We start from the raw sequence: 14,920 nt of genomic DNA on the forward strand, positions 1-14,920 counted from the left end.
AGCTAGCGTAGCGGGTTCAAGATCATTTCATAGCGTAAAAATTGTAAACAGATTAAACATCAAAATATTGTAAATAAATGTGTTGATAGTCCCTACAACTGTTATTCATGCATTAATTTTAATATTATTTTCATTAACTCAATATCTTTCCAAATTCAAATACTGTTTGGAATTTTTTTCTTGTGGAATTTAATTTTAACTAAATTGGATTTACATTCTTATATGGCCAATGAATATGATGAAAACTTGCATATACAAAAATAATTAGTATACAAAAATATGTCAATTTTGGTTCAAATTTTAACGTGTAAGGATAACTCGAAAATTACCCCAAAGAATAAGAACTTATCTGAAAAATGATGTAATATGAATGATGTTCCAAATTTAAATCTTACCTCCAACTATTTATGAGCATTTTGTAAAATATTATATTAATATTTATAAGAAATCATCTGAAATCCACAGGTGATATATATATATATATAGTATATATTGGTCTTCCGATCATATGTTAGTTTGCTTATTTAAACACATATGTGACAGATACGGCCAAATACAAATTAATTGAATCGGAAAAAGTAAGCGCTCTGTGGTATAATGGTAGCACATTCACCCGGCAAGTGAGAGATCCGGGTTCGACTCCCGGCGGAGCAAGTACTTTTTGTGATTCAATGTTTATTGAAATTAAATAAGGCTATTGCCATTTATACAATTTAATGTAAATAAAAGTCGTTTGACAGGTATTTGGTCTTCCGATCATATGTTAATTTGCTTATTTAAACACATATGTGACAGATACGGCCAAATACAAATTAATTGAATCGGAAAAAGTAAGCGCTCTGTGGTGTGTAATGGTAGCACATTCACCCGGCAAGTGAGAGATCCGGGTTCGACTCCCGGCGGAGCAAGTACTTTTTGTGATTCAATGTTTATTGAAATTAAATAAGGCTATTGCCATTTATACAATTTAATGTAAATAAAAGTCGTTTGACAGGTATTTGGTCTTCCGATCATATGTTAGTTTGCTTATTTAAACACATATGTGACAGATACGGCCAAATACAAATTAATTGAATCGGAAAAAGTAAGCGCTCTGTGGTGTAATGGTAGCACATTCACCCGGCAAGTGAGAGATCCGGGTTCGACTCCCGGCGGAGCAAGTACTTTTTGTGATTCAATGTTTATTGAAATTATATATATATATATATATATATATATATATATATATATATATATATACTATATTACTGAATGTTCTGATTATTGTATGTCCTAAACGATATTGTATTACAAATTCAGTACAAACCTTAAAAGGTTTTAAATTTGTAAGGTGCCTTAATTAAATCGTGTTTGGAATATTCTGAAATATGTATAATAACTAATAAGTTCTAAAAAGAGGAATGAATTCAGTGTTATTGTACTGTTAAAGAAGTGCCGTATATTAAAGAAAAGAAAACATATTATATGTCCCTATAAAAGTGTTTCTAAATAACTTCCTGTATAATATTTTTGTTCGGATTTATATTCCAGTAAAATATGTTATTACTAGTAATTGTACTGTAAATATATTTCCTGAAAATTATTAACAAAATTATAATATATTGTTTTAAAATTAAAAAGATTTAAGTTAAGGAATTTTTAGTTTAATACCGAGCAGCGACAGGCGATGATATTCCGATGGATTCCTTTAACAAGTAGATAATTTTGGGTTCTCTGGGTACTTGAAACTCTTTCTGAAATGGACAAGGTTCCGGAGACTCCCCAACCAAAAAGCCTTCTCAAGATTATTTTTTTCGCTCTTAACCCCCACATGGAAGCCCCCCTGACTAAAATCAACACTAACCTGACACTGCAGCCTCCAGCTGTCTAGCGTGCCCGGTCTCCTTGCACGGGCTTCTTCCAGCTTCCATGGTAGCGGTGAAAGGCTTGGAGGTATCGAGTAGTGGTGGCAGATTGGAAGGCATTGGCCTGGACGCCCGAGTATACCCCTTAATAACCTACTTGTACACGCCTCTCTTGACGTCAGATGACGTTGTCCAAAATGATTATCGGAGTCATTCACCTGTGTTTTGACAAATAGTACCAAGAAGAGATCATTTAGGGCAAGGTGATCTGATTAGGGCGGATTAAAATCTGGAGCGCATACTTATGGAGCTGAATAGATTCCTTTTAGCGGAAAATACTTTTAACATATTTCAAAGTATTTTGAGCTAGTTGTAGTGTAGGATATACGCAAAATACAAGGCGTGCATTACTCGTATAACCAAAAATTACCAATAAATCGTATGTGTTTTATTTCATACGGTACACAGTTCATATTGGTTTCGAAATATTTTTTAAGTATTGACTTCAAAATTCTTCAGTGCGTTAACATGAAATTTTGCAAATTTAGGCCTAATTACTTTTCAACCCATCAATGAATTCTTTCCTCCTCAAGGCAAGCAAGAAGTCGGTGGAAAGCCATGTAAAGTTTTTTAAATGGCCAGTAAATAGTTTATATCATCTTTGAAAAGGTTAATCGCTTCCGGTTTAGTCGGAAGAAAGGAAGACTTCAAATTTGGCGGTCATGTCGAAATGGCAAACTGAAGATATGTAATTAGTTGGGGCGTGTTATTTGCAAAACGCTGATAGTGCAATGATTCTCAAGGTCGCTATGTTCCTACTCGTAATACTTTCAAATATCTAGAAATTCAATCATACTCAAACCTTACATGACAAAAATTGTTACAGAGATCTATATTTCTTTGTAAAAATGGATTACAAACATAATTACAATCCATATGAAAAATATTTACTTATAATTATTAAATTTGTTTTTTTTTTATTGAATTTCAATTCGAAACTGTTAGAGTTATCTAAAAATGAGTAACAATAAAATTTGCTTGACTTTTTGGTTATGGTCTACTACAAATAATAACTTAGATATAATCATTTAGTTTGCAAATTCTAATAAGGGGTCGCCATCTTAAAATAGATAGGTTAAAAATGTACAAGAATAAAATTTGTTTAAAATTACTAAATATTTCTATGTAATTCTCGTATTTTGTCTATATAAAATGAAATAGTCTTCTTAAAATTGTAGCGCAAAGGCGAACAACCATCATCTTTAATTTTTTTATTTGTTAAGATTTGCTAATGGAATCGTCCAAGCTTTGTGCAAATACTTTCAATATACCAGGTTTAGTCTGCATCTATTAAACATTACGGCATTATCGTGTTCACATTTATTTTCGCAATTTTGTACATTACTACAGTTGCTAACTGTATAGGTTTTCGGATGAAAATGGTTTTGAGTTCTGGAGGTCATGATCAGAAAAATAAATAATATCATGGACATTTTGATATGGGGATGATTGAAATCTACCTAAACACTAAAACGTATATAGTATACAGGGATAATGCCATTATTGGCTCTGCACATAGAAGGCGTGTAAACAATGTCAAAATCTTGAAAGCTATTTCTTTGATTTCAATAAGTTAGTTCTATGATCTGAGAGCTCAAACTTTCAGTGGATTTGTTCCAATTTTCTGATAAGGGTATATATTCTGGGCATCTTCTACGAAATTTCACATCTTTTGAAATCTTAAATTTCTTAAATTGATTTTAAATTGATCTATTTAATTTAAATTCATCTGTCTCATTCTCTTAGAGTTTTTGGTTTTACGGAATGATAATATTTTTGTCAAATGATGATTCACGTTGGAGGGCGTATTGCCCGAAAATTAAGCTTTATTTTAATTTTCAACCACTTATTGCCTAACATGCTTATTACTGTGTAATTTATTTTTTATTTCATATCTATTTCAACATTAAACTGGAATACCGCTAATTTAAATGATAGGTGTCTTAAATGTAGGTTACAAATTAATAAAATACGTGTCTTCCAGAGTTTTCAACATAATGTCAAAATTAAGTCAATAGTCAAGTATTTATTGCGGAAGCAAAAAGTAAATTTGTATAGCAAACGTTAAGTATATAATAATTTTGACACACGTGCCACATCGAACCCTCATTTATAAATTTTGTTCCTACCTCAATTCCAGAGAAAGATCTTCTAATTGTGTGGTCTCCGCACAATAATAACACATAAATGCCTGAGGTTAATTTGGAGCAAACGTAATCGGTATGAACATTCCATTTCAAACCTTGATCAAGGTAAATTCCAAGGAATTTCGAGGAACAGACCTCTTCTAATATGGCTTCATCCAACACGGTGCCAAAAATGATACACACAATTGTTTACGGTAACAAAGCGTAATTGCTGTAAAATTGTTGTTTCATTAAAACAATGAGTCGTAAGTAATGAGTAGAATTTCAAAATCACCTATATAAAATACAGTAGGGATTCTACATTCAACATTTCCAGTGTTGCCAACTTCGGGAAAACTATCACGAGAATAGCCTTCAGTAAGACATTAATTTTAAATTCGTTTAAAAATGTTAGATCAAACCATAACCTCGATATTTTAGTCCGGTCAATTTAGCCGACAATAGGGATAACTTTGCATTAATTCCCAGAAAGCTGAAAATTTACATAGATGTTAGGGACTCATTTTTATGAAATTGTGAAAAGTCCCCATAATTGGGATTTTGGGAATTTTGCGGTAATGTCTGCAAAATTTGTTATTCAAGGTCAAATTTCACAAAGATAGGTTTTGAATTTTTCAGCGAAACGGTTAGTTTTATGAAATAATATGTGAAACAAAAATTGTAGATCATGCAATTATCTACAAACATGCTCCTTATACTTATTTTCATAACACTAACCATTTATGAGAAAAAACCATTACAAACTTTCTTACGCTGTATTGACCATAATAAGCACGACTAAGCTGCCTATGATATCAGTAATATAAGTAAAACTATAAGTCTGCGTGACTAATACATTCACATTGACCGATAATTCTGAGAATATTATATTTAAAAAAACGGAGTCTCTAATTTTAAGGGACGATGTGCCCTTTGAACATCTGCCGGCATTCCATTGTTCGAGTGGCCGTTCCGTCTATTCTATGTTAAAGTTTGTGCTGTATTCACTTTTTGTTGAAAATATGTCGCAATAGTGTTTTATTTGCACTAAAATGTTATCTTCAAGTGAATGTGTTATTGTTGATCGTGGCATGAAGACGTTACTTAACGCGAGTATTCAAAGGGGGAATCAATTTACTGATTACTTGAAGAATGTAAATTCAGCGAAAAATTATGTGCAGTGTCGCAAACAACAAAATATAAAGAGTACAATTGCAGCAGCAAAACGGCAACATGAAGAGGAATCAGCTAGTACCTCTCAAAAAGTCCTCCTCGTACTAGAGCACAAGTAAGTTTCTTTTAAAAATTGTTGTCTATTTTGCGGCAACGAGTTGAGTGAGAAATACAAAAAGAAACAAGCACAGAAATCTCGTCGTAAAATTTGTAACGTTAGAACTCTTTCATTAATTAAAGACTTAGTTATGAAAGCAGCTCAGTCTCGTTCTGATGACACCGCAAAAACTATTTTTGCTCGCATCGGGTTTGAACACGATTTAGTTGCTGCTGAAGCTAAGTACCATAATGATTGATTTGTATAATTTTTAAAGCCGACCACTGGAGGCTAAGTCGGCCGTCCTCAAGATGAAGAATTGTAGCTTGCCATGGGGGAAATATTTTCATATATTGAAAGTAGTGATGACTGCCAGTTTACGTTAGAAGAATTAGAGAATATTTGTAAAAACGTAAGTGTTGATAACAGAAAAATTAAATTACGATTGAAATTAAATTATGGTAATAGAGTCATTATTACTCAGAAACTCGGACAATTAATATTGTATGTTTTCTTGTTAATTATCATGATATCAATCAAGCTTGGAGTGAAAAAAACCTAAAGGCAAAGAAGAGCAATTGAAGGTCCTATCAACTGCGGCAGCAATTATTCGGGAAGATAATTAATCGGTTCAATGATACACAGTTTTTACATGCTATAACTCGCTGTGATACAACATCAGCAATGTTTCGAAGGGGTAAAACAACAATTTTTTATTTGTTTAAAAAGGACATTTTTTTACTTGTGCACAAGCTTTCGAAAATATCAACTCTTCAGCAGAAACTCACTTTCTTCTGTCTGTATATGGAGCTCTGAAAAATTACTTCCATAGACAAATTACTTTACTTATCTCTTGCAAAACAAACACGTAATAAAAAACGTGTGCAATTAGGTTGCCTTCCTTCAACCGCGGCTTCCGCTCACCAACAGTTTTATCGTGTATATTACTAGGTTCAGGTGTGGCTTGGTAATCGACTAGACCCAGAAAAATGGGGTTGGAAGCATGTCATTAATGCATTGGAACCAACCCACACGCTTCGTCCACCTGCACCATAAAACCTCCTTAATTCTGTTTTTTGCAACTGCAAAAAGGGGTGTAACTTCAGATACGGCTGCAACAAAGTAGGCTTATTATGTTCACTAGCGTGCACTACTTGTCAAGGCCAATCGTGTTCAAATGTTGAATCTCCAACAGAAGAAGGTTTTTACATGAATGACGAAACAACTGATGTATCGCTGTTAGTACAATTTACGTCTATTCAAGAAGATGAGGAAGAAGAAGAAAATACAGAGAGAGAAGAAGATGGATGGGAAGAAGAGGAAATAATTAATGACGATGATGATTAATAAAATATGTTTACAATCAAATATAACGGGACTTGTCACTCGAGCTGTACCTGATCGACAACGACCACACTGACAACATTAAAAATATCACGCTAGGTACACTACCTCATAGGTGGCGTGAAACGTGTTCTTATTATAGACAATACAGCGTAAGAAAATTTTGTAATTGTTTTTTCTCAAAAAAGGTTAGTGTTATGAAAAAACGCATAAGGGTCATTTTTGTAGATAATTGCATGATCTACAATTATTTTTGTCACGTTTTTTCATAAAACTAACCGTTTCACAGAAAAATTCAAAAAACATATTTTTGTGAAATTTGACGTTGAATAAAAAACTTTGCAGACATTGGATCGATTTGGACTTTTCACAATTTCATAATAATGTTGTCCCTAACATCTATACAAATTTTCAGCTTCCTGAGAATTTTTGCGAAGATCAATGTCTAAATTGACCGGACCATTAGCCTCATTCTGTTCTCTTTCCTTTCCCTGTACGATACGTAAAATATAGTGTTAAGTATAATCAACAGGTAATCGGTCCAATTTTGTTTTATTTACAGGAAGAGAGGCTCTGCCACAGTTTGTTTACTTCTGTTGTTATTATTTGTTCCCATAACCTTCCCGCGCGGTCAGCTAATATTTGTCTTCAATCTCTCCAAGAGTATTATCTCACATTCCGTGTTAATCTGAAAGAACCGTTAGTATTTATTAGGTACTGCGATAAGAAAGTGCAATGTCTGCAGATCTTGCGAAATGGACTGTTTTATCAACTGCTTGATATCGTATGAGCTGATGGGCTTTTAACGATCGCCGGTGCGAGGATGGCCCTGGACACCGATGAAACAAGCTATTGATCACCGTGTTTGGGCGCTGACGCACGCCATTTTCTGACGCAAATGTTCTATCGAGTTAACATTCAAGCTGATAATCCTGTTGTTTTCTTTTAAATTTTTGGAAAATGCCATTCCAAGAAAAATATGTATTAATTGATAAACAACTCATTAATATAAAGACCACCCAGGGTGTCCCTGAAGGACCAACCTTCAGGGAAATATGCGGAAAAACAACATTTGGCATGTAAATTTTATTACATTTTTGAAGAATTTCGTTTAATAATAATCTAATAATCCACTTATTTCGTACAACTATTCGACCGTTAAACATTAAAACCAGAAATTTTATTTGGAGGTTTGGTACCGTGAGGGAAATTCTTAAGAGAACTGACCTTAGGTTATATATTTTATAATGTCATAACTTTTACAAATTGTATTACTCTATGACATACTCAAAAATATAAAAGTAAATTTTACACTACCTTAATTTCTTAGATATGTCGGCTCAATAAATAATCTATAAAAAGCCATATGCACAAATTTACTTGGTGGCTGATACAGTTCACGTTTATAAATTTTCAACCAAGTTTTTTTTTACTTAGGGCATCTTTTTCTAGACATTTTGCACTTAAGAACGTTTAATGCCAATCTCAAGAATCTGACAAGAATTCCGGGTGTGCAGAGACATTCTCTATAACGTTATTTAATTATTGGCTGAGCATTAGCTAATCCAATTTCTCGAGGGGCTGGAATAATTTAATTTCTGTCTGTCTGACCTCACGATACCTCGAAAATATACTGACCTATAGACTTGAAATTGTGCATGAAGCTTCATTACTATATCAGAAAAACAGAGTTTGATGATGATGCACACTTCATGGGATTTGGCTGAGTTTTAGTGAATATATACATATATATATATACATATATATATACAAATATATACATTGATCTTATGGCTAACCATGATGGCAGTGAGGAAATAGCAGAATAAACAAACTCGGAATACCACTAAGGGATTTTTATTTTCAAAGCTTAGCTAAAATTCTATAGTCAAATGATTTAGAGATTTTTAAAGAATTATTGAATTTTCGAGTACAATTAAGAAATTTATTTAAAACAAAATAACACTCTATAGACTCAACATAAACATAACCTAGATAATGTGTTTGATCTGATATCCTCCTTTTTGGATTAGGAATGCCAGATGGATCCCTGGCGAGAAGTTATCTTAGATCCTTACCACTTCTACGTCAAAAATCAAATAGTTCGCTGAGGCGGCATAGGATTTCTTGAAGCCTGTTAGACTAGAGCTAACAATTATAGAAGAAAATAAAATAAAAAAAGAGATTAAATTAACACATTTAGCCTAAATATCTTAACAAACGCAACATAACTTTTGTTGGTGTGTAGACTTACATTATTTAAACACTGACATTATATACAATTTAATGAACAAAAATGTGAATGTATGCATAGCATTTTATCTCGATATTTGTGTGTACACTTAAAAGTTTGTGTGAAACTTATATATGGTAAATGTACACCTATGGGATTTGGCTGAGCGTCGTTGAAGTTTATTACTCAGTAGGCTGACACAGCTTCTCTATTATTGCCTGGGGATGTAAATCATTCTTTTCCTGCATGAATATATGTCGTATTAATAATGAAATAACCTATAGATTTGAAATGTTGCAATGAAACTCAGCGAAGCCTGTTGTACTTGGTGTGTCATGCTCCTACCTTGTTTATCAACAATTACTTAAACAATTGTTGGAAAAAGCAATAGAAAAACAAATACCTGTAAAACGTAGAAAAATAGTAATATGGTGCAACTTTATTTTCAGTACTGTATTTAATAAGTATTTAATAAGTATGGATTAACATAAAACCTAAAACTAAACGTCGAGCATTTTTCAATCTCTAATTCCATTATGTAAATCATCAAGCAAAGTTGGACCATATCGTTCTGATATAGTCCATTCTTACAAGACCTGACATTCCATTGTGTCAGTAATAAACACCCTGGATTTAACAACATTGAGCAGTACTTCCATTCACCATTTCGATATATTGTACAGTTAATTTGGTGAATAAATCGTTTGAATGTGCTTCCGTATACTGTACTGAGCATGCTGTCACCTCATTTAATATGTTCAAATGGCAAATAATTTGGATTATTTTAAAAGTTAAATATATATAATATAATTATATTTTAACTTACCACGATAAAAATTATATTACGATTAACGTTGAAGTGGAAAAAAGGTGTGTACTAATTTGCCCCACGATTCCAATATATTGGCATTTAATAAACCGAAATTGGTGGATTATAAAATGTTATAAGGCAGCTCGCAAACACTAATATACATGAATACTAAACTTGCATGTATTTGCACATTGCATTGATCTAGATAATCTGTCAAAAAGTGTGTATCTACGACTATTGTAATTTACTCCGGTTTTTGTATTTTTTTTCATAGTTGATTTTTCCTTGTTTTCCGATCAAGCCAATCATAGAAGCCTACTTCTGTCGAAATACAGATAAGATGGGTTTTATAACAGTCTTTAAATGTATAGTATAATTTAGGTAGTAACTTTCTCTTTTTATATATATATATATATATATATATATATAAATTAATATTTGCTAAAAATTTATAGTTAAAAGTATATTTGTACTAATACTTTTAATTTTAATACCTGGATATTTTCTTATCGAAATTTTGCTTAATAGTGATTGCAGAAAAGGTGTTGTTAATATGCGTAATATCAAGCTTTACTCTATGATTTCACGCTATAAATGTAAACAAATTTAAAATATTGGTGTGCTGTCATAGAAAAGTATACACAGAAGAGTATATTACAATTAACAATCTCTTTCAGTCAATATTCCTCAAATTTAGAAACCGAATAGGGATATTTGCTCATGTAGAGACAATTCTGGTGTACCCAAAACGGTATTTTCGATATTATTATAAGCCTATATTCATACCAGGGACTCTAAGAATTTCCATCTAAAATTCCAGTACAATTGGTTAAATAGTACACGTGTGAAAGCAAAACAAACAAACAAAAGCACTTTCCTATTTATATCAAATGCTCAAAAATGCTCAAATATTAAACACATTTGTTTGTCCCAGTTTTTATACTTTTTAAAATACATTTTGATAAATCCATTTGATGCCTAGGTATAGAAGGATTTTTTATAACTTCATGTATAACAATGTTATCTATGTCCAAACAACCATGTGGCCTTCATGTTCGTTAAATTATTGTATTGCACCTGATTCCAATTATTGTTATCTAGGAAGTTTTCCAAAATGAAAAAACATTTTAATTTGTACATCAACAACTTATCAAAATTTTTTATTTAAATACTTTTATTTACCTTTTAGAATGTATGTTATCAGGGATTCCTTAATTTTTTTGCATATTTCTATACAGTGTTTATTTTAAAATTGTGTACTTGAAAACGTTTTTATTCCAACGAACACCTGTTTCTTTAAAACTGTTCTGAACGAATATATATCTTTACCCCCACTTCCAAACCGGCCACTAATGACAGGGGTTATATACAATCTCTGTGGCAGGCTTGGAATTTTGGATAAGGATTGCAATCTAGTTTAAACATTATGGAACGTGGGGTATAGTTGGAAATGTCTTAACAAACACTGTAAATCTTCATTCATTAACTTTTATATCAGAAAGAGTTAAGGATCTGTAAAGGTTAAGAGGGAATGCTAGTTAACTGTGTAACAAATAGGAGTTCGTCTTAAATCAACAAATGTTTCAATATAGGAACTAAGATTGTAATGTATCAATAATAATGAACTGTAACAAATACGATCTTTTGTTAATGCCATTTCTTAACCATTTAAATTCAGTATAGATTTTCTCAAAAGAAAATATTTATTATTATATAATAATTTATAGTATTAATAAACAAGTTTTTTTTACGATTCATAAAAGACACGAAAATCTACGTTTCCCTTGTTAATCTGTTAATTCATAGATGTGAGAAAATTTCTCTTTATGACGTTGCTTTATACTTATACAGGGGCCTCGAAACGTTTTCACTCGAGGGCCAAACTGAAAGATTTTTAGGGTCAGGTGGGCCAATACTTTCTCATGTATTTTGTTGAAAACTGGTATGAAAAGTAAATAATAACTATCAAGAATTGAAAGATTTACTCTAATTGAGCATATGTTAAACCTATAATGTCTTTAAAATCCAAGGCCAACATTTTCATACAAGATAAATGTAGTTATTTACTAAATGAATATTTTTACAGTGTTGCTGAAAAAAAGAGTCAAAACGTTCTTTAATTAGATTTCACAACAGTTATTTCTGAGACTTTTATTTTACAGATATAAGTTGATAAAAAGTGAAAACATTCTACAGTACTTCTAAAGCGTCCGTTCTCTTGAAGTTATCACTCAAGACTGCAACGAAAATGCAAAAATATGGATGTGTAACAATTTGATGAATGGCTGTTATTAAATCAATCAATGAAACTAGTAAACCTGGGCTACACGTTTTAAAACCTATACGACATTGGAAGAAGATCTGCATGCTTGCATCATTCCTTGTAGTACGATGTTAAGTCTCATTTAGAGCAAACCTATAGGTCAGTCAGTTCGTTGATGTTCTGAAAGAGCATTTTCAATTTCAACTTTTAATTTAAATTAGGATTTTGAAATCGCTTTATCGTTTCTGGTTTCGAGGCATCACTGAGGCTCGACGGTGAATGGTGTAGTAGAATTTCATAGATTTCTTACCTACAATTTTTTTAACTGCATTCAAAAAAATATGGTAATAGGCCTTAGCCCAATTTCGCATTATCCCGCGATTAACCAAATCCTTGTTAAAAATAACATGAGGAACTGAGTCCCAAGAAGGTTTATGTTTACAAAATATGAGCATTTAGTCATGGCCAATATATTAAGTAAAATATGATTTAATAGTTTAACTGGCAAGATCACTCGTAGGAAAAATTACATTTACGTCTGTCTGTCTGTCTGTCTGCTCGCATGATATTTCGAGAACAAAGTAACTTATAGACTTGGAATTGTTGATGAGCTTCATGAACACTGAGTTGGATGATGGTGCATGCCACTCCATGAGTTTTGGCTGAGCTTTAGTGAATATTTTTACATTGTTCTTGTGGATAACCATGATTGCAACAAGAAAATAGCAGTGTCAATAAATTTATAAACCCCATAATATCCACAAATTTGATATATTAACATACGTAGCGTACCTATCCCAACACATAGAGCATACTTTATAGTGACTTTTATAGACCTTTATCATTTAAACACTGATATCAAACCAGATTTAATGAAACAAATCTGAACGTATCATCTGGCAGGATATATCGAGAAAGATTTCAGATATAGTAGATTTTAAATTTGGCACGAAACTTAATATTTCCAAGAGCGAGTTCGGTGATGCGTCTTTTTCGTGTCAACTTCTTTTTTTCTATGATTGTATGACTGTATATATCAGCAGAACATTTAGAGAATGAAACGAACCATAGACGTTTTTCATGCAACCCCAGCGAAGTCGTAACAGACACGTGGTGGGGCTTACTTCTGCCTTATAATATAAAAATGTATATAACAAATACTATTAAAAACAATATTTAAAAGATAAGCTCCAACTAAGGTAAACCAGATAGCTTCTATATCGAGGAAAATCTTTTTTTCTCACTGGGCCGTATGGAACTCCCTCGCGGGCCATAGTTTGGAGACCCCGTCGAAGCCATATGTTAAAACGGAGTCTCAGATTAGCGGCCGGCAGCTAACTAGCATGCTTAAAAAAATGGGTGGCTAATGGAGAGTAATTTTTCCAAAAACTTGTATCCCGTTTTTTATAATGATCGCGAGAGTTATCTTGCGTTGTCTCAAAAAGCACTCTAATGTTCACTGATTAACGTTTTATTGCGAAAGACTAGTCAAGATTGATTATGTTAAATAAAAAAGAGGATTAAAATTGTTATGTTTTTGTTTAGATATATTGATAATACTTTGAGCCCGTGTCTCATAAAACAAAGTAAAGCAAGTCAATAAAAATTGAGAGATACCTTAGCTTGCAGACTACAATGAAAGGTTTTGTTTTCAATACACAACGTAACAGCAATTACAATGGCACGAGCCGATAACGATAATTTCATAATGTATTTCAAACAAATACATAATATACAGTCCTTGCAACTTAAGTAGGCATTTTACTACTAGCCGATGGTACAGGAAAGGCAGTTGCTTGTTTTTGAGGCCATGTAGAATAATGTTACTCATTACCGTAGTCCAAGCAATCTCATAATTACTTTCAAGAGAAAAATAGGGACATAAATTTACATTAACTTGATTATTGGCTGTCTACGGTTGGCTCGACCTTGTACTAAGAGGGTTGTCCCTAGAGAGCCCAGCTAGGACTGTAGGAAATCTACTGTAACGGACTAATCAAGTAATTAAGTTATCTGTCAACAGATGACACTTCTTTCCTCACATACATACACGTCCGTTGTACTCACACATTCAACAGCCACTGTGACAGGTAACAATTTTTACGAATAATCTACGCCAATATTATATTATCATACCTTAATACTAACTGATTACACTTATTTGAGAATCTAGAAAACTTGTATTTCTGTATGTTAGAACAATATATCATAGACTTGAATTTTTGCGGGAACTTTAAATTCTGTATAGGCGATATCAAGTTCGATGATGGTGCACTCAGTGTGTTTTGGCTGAGCGTTAGCGAAAATATTTACCTTCGTCCTATAGATCATAATTACGGCAACGAGAAAATCGGGGAATAAATACTTTTGTAAATAAACTAAGTAAAATCAATTATGTCACAGAAACACGTATAACATATTTATCAAAAATATAGCTCGAGTAATATTACATCTGTAGACTTCAAATTTGACAAGAAACTTCATTTCTACATGGATAAGAATAAATTCTAAGAGGTCGTTGAATCATATCACTCAGTAGGCTGGAATAATTTATTTGTGTTCTACCGGCGGATGAAAGAATATCTTTTCTGTATGACTGGATTTCTGTCTTTTATTGGGATATTTCAAGAATAAAAATAGCTACAGACCCCAAATTGTTCATGCAATCTCGTCAAAGCCTGTTAGTGGCACTCTATTAGGTAGGCTAATAACTGTATAAAATCAAAATAAATGCAAAAAAATAGAACTTCCATCATTTCTTTGGAATTCTTGATGGATATTGTACATATTGAGACTGATTAACGTAAAACGTGCGCGCAAATCAACATTATAGGTACGTCTAAGAAACAACAAAGATCCTTGAACTGTAAAGTAAATTTGGAGAATTAGGTGGATGAAATAGTTGTTAAACGATCAAAAATTACTTAGGAAAGTGTAAAATTATTATTTAATATTCAATTTTTAATCAA

General features: G+C 32.4%; 1 protein-coding gene across 2 annotated transcripts in view; it reads left to right on the forward strand.

Moving 5' to 3' along the window:
* LOC124360126 (facilitated trehalose transporter Tret1-like) overlaps positions 1-14,920 on the forward strand; it is a 65,771-nt gene that overhangs the window by 8,913 nt on the left and 41,938 nt on the right. The window lies entirely within an intron of this gene.

Source organism: Homalodisca vitripennis, chromosome 4 (assembly GCF_021130785.1).
Source record: "Homalodisca vitripennis isolate AUS2020 chromosome 4, UT_GWSS_2.1, whole genome shotgun sequence".
Lineage (NCBI taxonomy): Eukaryota > Metazoa > Arthropoda > Insecta > Hemiptera > Cicadellidae > Homalodisca > Homalodisca vitripennis.